We start from the raw sequence: 6,920 nt of genomic DNA on the forward strand, positions 1-6,920 counted from the left end.
CGCTCTGATACCAGTTGTTGGGAAATTACGGTCTCACTAATTCACACCACCCAGCCCAACAATAATAGTAAAGAAATAAGAACAATACACAACACAAGATTTAACGTGGAAACTCCAAAACAGGAGAAAAACCACCGGCCCCCAAAGAAAGAAATACACTATATCACAAATTGTTGCAATGATATAGACGACTCTCTTAAGCCAACTACACTCTCCAAAATATTTAACTAATACAACTCTCAAACAAAGGTAAGAAAGAAAGAAATAATCAAATACTTAAAGTGTATTGATTGGTGCAAATTGGAATGAAGACTTAGCCCTCCTTTTATAACCAAGTCACCTACCTCCAACTTTCTCCTCCCACCTATGTGGGATAACATCCTTCACAAAGTAACCATATCAATTTTTCTATCAAAAAATAAAACCAACAATTACATCGTGACTTTCTTGCTATAAAAACAACAACAATTATATGCAACTTCGTAAATATTTCCACTATTAAAACATATAAATAGCAACAAAATAATACGAGTATTAATTAACTCGGTGATCCGTTCTTCCTCGTCACGTTTCGATCATATGAGCTTTTGATAGAAAGTTCATGTCTGTTTAAACTAAATATTTTCTTAAAAAGTTAAATCAAACTAACCCAACATTCACCTCGATAATCGGTTGTACTCTACTCTTTCACAACCTATTACTACCTACTTTCTATTGGCTTGCTACTTGCTTAACTTGTTGCTTCTTTTTTTTTTGCTTCATGTGAATAACTTGCTCCTCTTGAGAATAACTTGATGATGATGCTTCTTTCGATCTTGCTGATTTGATCTGCCTTGCTACTTGCTTATTTCGATAACTAGCTCTTGTTACTTGCTTTCGATCACCGTTTGTGATCACCTTGCTATATTGACTTGCTGAATCTTCTTGTGATTACTTGTTGCTAATCACATATTTGTGACTACTTGCTTCTTGCTATTTTTTCGAATTTGCTAAATCGCTTCTTACTACTTTCTATGATCATGGATTGTAATCAATTTTGCTATTTGTTTTTTCCATTACTTTGATTGTAAAGGTTCTAATTGACTCTTTCTTTCTTGTTACTTTCTTTCTTGCTACTAACTAAAACGTATTCATTTCAATGTCAATTATTGGAACATTATCTTTGTATACAAACAATTTACACCCAACTTGCAACTTTCTCTATATATCAAATAAAATAAAGGATTACATTATGATTGTTCTTGCTAAAAAACTACCACAACTACATGATATATATATATATATATATATATATATATATATATATATATATATATATATATATATATATATATATATATATATATATATATATATATATATATATATATATATGGGCACGATCCGTGGCTAAGCTTAAAACGAGTACAAACCGGATAAGCAAATGTGGACCACAAAATATCATAAAACTTCATTTTGGCTTAAAATGCATGGAAGGGTAAAACAGTCATTTTAATAATTATAATTAAAAAAATTAATTATACAAAAGTTAACATATTATGAACCACCTTTATCACCACCAACCACCACCACCACCAACCACCACCACCACCAATCACCACCACCACCACCACCAATATCATCACCAATATCACCACCAACCACCAACCACCAACCAACACCGCCAACCACCAACAGCCACCACCAAACCCACCACCACCATCCACCACCAACCACCACCAACCATCACCACCCACACACCACCACCCACCACAACCAACTGCCACCACCCACCACCACCCACTACCACCCACTACCACCACCAACCACCACAAGTCCACAACCAACCACAACCAACCACCACCAACACCACCTACCACCAACCACCACCACCACAACCAACCGCCACCACCCACCACCACCACCAACCACCACTAACCACCACAAGTCCACAACCAACCACCACCAACACCATCCACCACCAACCACCATCCACTACTACCACCCACCACCAACCATCACCACCAACCACCACCACCACCAACTATCACCACCACCACCACCAACCACCACTAACCACCAACCACCACCACCCACCATCAACCAATAACCACCACCACCAACTACCCTCAAACACCAACCACCACCACCAACCGCCACCACCCACCACCACCACCACCCACGACCAACCACCAACTACCACCAACCACCTCCAACCACCACCACCACCAACCACCCCCAACCACCACCACCAACCACCACTAACCACCACCAACCACACCACCACCAACCACCACCACCAATCACCCCCCACTACCAACCAACCGCCACCAACTACCACCACCACCACCACCAACCATTACCACTCACCACCACCAACTACCACCACAACCAACCATAACCAACCACCACCACCAACCACCAACAACCACCACCCACCACCATCATCCACCACCAACCACCACCCACCATGTGATGACCCGAAAATTTTTGACTTATTTAAACCAATTCTCTATACGATTTATTATTTTAACACGCTAAACAAAGTCTGTTAGATTGAGTCTCAAAATTTTAGAACTGTTTCATATATACAATTACCTTTGATTACTCTCGACGATTCATGAACAATTATATGTATGTATATATATATGTACAAGTAAAAACGACTTTCCTACAGTAAAACCCTATTTGCTACAGTAAAAATTACTTTGCTACAGTAAAACACAATTTGCCACAGTAAAACACTATTTGCTACAGTGAAACCGTATTTTGCTACAGTGCTACAGTAAACACTATTTGCTACAGTACACTATTTGATGTCGACGAACTAGCAAACAAAAACAGAAAAGGCGGCCATGCGATCGCATGGCAAAAACACTGAAAAATCATGCGATCGCATGAGCTACAGTAAATCGAAAAGTACTATAAAAGGCAGTTTTGCTCGACGAAATTTTTCATAATTATTTCTGTAACTTAAATTTTAATTTATAATTATAATTATAATTTAAGTTTAATAATAATAAAGTATATTCGAGGGTGTTTTAATTCGGGTTTCAAACCGCTTTAAGCTAAGGAAATATTGGGTATTGTTCGGGGTATTGTTCTTGAATCCAAGGCCAACCATACAGTCGTCTACCATCATTACGTCTACGCAATTTGCCAACAATATTGAGTCTCAATATTGAACTGTGAGTTATAGATCCCTTTTTAAATACTTTAAATATTTTTGGGCTGAGAATACATGCAATTTATTTTAAACGCGATAAGACACAAGTACATACTAAATTCTACACTGAGTTAAACCGGAAATCCCTTAGCTTTGGTAACTAGTAGCTGCCAGTACATAGGATATGGACTGGTGGGCGCGAATAATTGTATATGGATCCATAGGGCTTGACATCCCCGTCCGAGCTAGAGCGCTAGCCTTTTAACGGACGTATGTTATTTGAGTTTAAGACATGTTGGTTTGCGTGTATTAAAACGAATGGGGTAATTATCACTATAGCGTTAAGTTTAGTTACCAGGGTGATCTGTTACGTAGAATCTATTGATAAACTTTTGATGAAATCTTGTGGTCTATCTTTATACATGTTTATGACTCGAGCAATTAAACCTATAACTCACCAACATTCGTGTTGACTTTTTAGCATGTTTTATTCTTAGGTCCTTAGAATGCTTCTGCTGTGATGTGCTTGTTGCCTGCATGGAGTCTTTCATGCTTTGTACAAAGTTTATTGCATTCAAAATAAAACTGTGTTGTGTAATAAATAATTGGACTGTGATGTCAACCTGTAAATTAAAGACTTATGTATTTTGGGGTTTTGCTTATACCTAAGCACTCGCCCACATGTTTATAACTTTCTATGTTTAGAAAGTCACTTATTTTAATGAATGCAATATTTTATCAAAACGTATCATATAGAGGTCAAAACCTCACTGTGGAATCAATGATTAACGTGCCGCGTCAATAGCGATTTTGACGGGTCGTTACAGTTGGTATCCGAGCTTGAGGTTATAGGGAACCAGAAATTACATTAGTGTGTTTAACTGGTAATTGTTATGATGCATTAGTGAGTCTGGACTATGACCATATCTGTTTTTACTGATTTTTGCTTATTATTTGGTCAAAAACATTATATGTGATATATTTATATGCTAACGTAATTGTTGTTTCAATTATGTGATAGATGAATTCCTCTAATCCTATCATTTTGTACGACTCGGAATCGGACACTGAATCTATTCTATCCACAACTGAAAAGGACGTTCCAATACCTATTAAAGAAGAAATTGTGTTAGCCGGGGAATCTCAACTCCCGGTAAACCCAGAGGAGGTTCCAGCTCCACCCAGCTTTAGTTTTCCGGAGCCATAGTATCGTTGGCATGGACCCATGATCCCTGGAGTAAATGAGGATCATCCATTTCTAAACAAATATGGACATTGGTCCAGATATACCGCCGACGGGCGGGTTGTGCCGATTACACCTGGCAGATTTCGATTCATGACCACCTGTACATATTCTTGCAGTTCGTCATCATATTCTCCTACACATGACTCAGACAGTTTGTCATCAGACGAGATCAGTAAGGAGGAGGATTTCGCTAATGAAATAAAAGAGATCACTAAGGAGAAATTCCAACTTGCTATAGATAATAAAAACAGCCACAATAATAAAATGTCCTTAATTATTAAAAAAGAACAGGACCATTCGATCCGTAACCACCCTTATTGTATTAAACCCACTGAGGCAACGGGTACCTCAAAACCCCAACTAAAAATAAAATACACTGCCAGAATGTCTGTCGGACCATGTGCACACAAACAATTGGCAGAGAGAACCAAATGGGAAGAAGTTTCTGATAGTTCTGAATAAACGACCTCGCAACCATAAATCTTCCATGCGCTATTTTATTGCTTATGTGTGCTACTCTATCTTGTTATGTAAAATAAGCATATGTAAAATATCAGTATTGTATGGTATTGTATTATTTTGGTTTATTAATAATAAATGCATGGAATGATTATTTGTATTATTACTACTTCTTATTATTATTATTACATAATAATGTAGTAACTCGCTATAATTTTTCATAGTGGAATATTATTAGGATTTTAATAGTTAATTCCTTGTACTAGCTATTATGTATGAACTTAACGGGTAGGTAATACCCTAGAAATAATTATAAAATGCTAATAAGAAGAAAATGCTTTTATAATAATTGGTTCATATTATTAATATGCTACGATTAACTATTGACAACTCATTTTACCTATAATATTCTATATGATTAAATTATATCTGTTTTGTTTATTGAAGAAACATGTCTCAAATGTCGGATGCTGAGTTTGAGCAACTAGTCGAGAAACGTGTGAATGAAAGAATTGCTGCAACCGAAGCAGCAAAAGCAACAGCCGAAGCAGCAGCCAAAGCAGCAGCCGTAAACACAAACTCAAGAAACGGATGCTCATACAAAACTTTTCAAGGATGCAAACCACAGACGTTTAGTGGAACCGAGGGACCAGTCGGTCTAACCCGATGGTTTGAAAAGATGGAGTCCGTTTTCAAAATCAGTAATTGTGCGAACGGAGACAAGTCAAAGTATGCTTCGTGCACATTGCAAGATGGTGCACTTACTTGGTGGAACAATTATGCTAAAGCAGAAGGAATAGATACGGCATATGATATCTCTTGGGAAGAACTGAAAAAGATGCTAATCGAGGAGTACTGTCCTCGAAACGAGATCAGAAAAATGGAATCTGAGTTACGTAATCTAAAGGTTATCGGCGCGAATCTCAATAACTATGAAAAGAGTTTCATGGAACTAGCCTTGTTGTGTCCCGAATTGGTGCCAAACGAGAAACGAAAGATAGAAATGTATATTGACGGTTTATCGATCAATATCAAAGGAAATGTTACATCGTCCAAACCGAATACGATGCAGGAAGCCATGACAATGGCACACCAACTCATGGACCAGATCACAGAGAGTTCGATTAAGGCACCAATTACCGAAGTCAAGACAACTGAAGGAAAGAGGAAATGGGAAGACTATAAGGGCAAAAGTACTCACCTGAAGAAACAAGAAACTTTTAAAGGTAAACAAGATGGGGCAACTGCAAGTCCAAACTATAAGGGACCCCATCCGTTCTGCAAAAGATGTTACACACATCATGCAGGTTATTGTCAAGTGGTCTGTGATAAGTGCAACAAGAAAGGACATGTGGCGAAAGATTGTTATGCCACCGTTTCTGAAGTAAAGACAAAACTGACCGATGTCAAGAAATGTTTTGGATGCGGGAAGTCTGGTCACTTTATAAATCAATGCCCTGATAAGGAGAAGAACAAAGAACCCGCACGTGGGAGGGCATTTAATGTTAGTGCCAGTAAAGCACGTGAGGATCCTAATCTTGTCACGGGTACGTTTACCGTTAATAATCAACTAGCTTCTATTATGTTTGATACGGGTGCTGATAGAAGTTATATGTGTAAAGACTTTAGTTTTAAACTAAAATGTGCATCATTACCTCTAGACGATAAATATACTATTGAATTAGCTAATGGTAAACTGATAAAAGCCGATAAAATTTACCATGGTTGCGAAATGAATCTCGCTGGTGAAACCTTCAAAATCGATTTGATACCCGTAGAATTAGGAAGTTTTGACGTAATCGTTGGCATGGAATGGATGTCCAAAACAAGAGCGGAAGTTGTTTGCGCTGATAAAGCAATTCGCATCCCTCGTAAGGATGAAACGTCATTAATGATTTATGGGGAGAAGAGCATCTCAAAGCTGAACTTTATCAGCTGTATGAAGGCCCAGAAACTTATAAGAAAAGGTTGTTATGCTATTCTGGCACATGTAAAGAAGATCGATACTGAAGAAAGAAGCATTAATGACATTCCGGTTGTAAGAGAATATCCCGGAGTATTTCCAGAAGA

Source organism: Rutidosis leptorrhynchoides, chromosome 8, assembly GCF_046630445.1.
Source record: "Rutidosis leptorrhynchoides isolate AG116_Rl617_1_P2 chromosome 8, CSIRO_AGI_Rlap_v1, whole genome shotgun sequence".
Taxonomy (NCBI): Eukaryota; Viridiplantae; Streptophyta; class Magnoliopsida; order Asterales; family Asteraceae; genus Rutidosis; species Rutidosis leptorrhynchoides.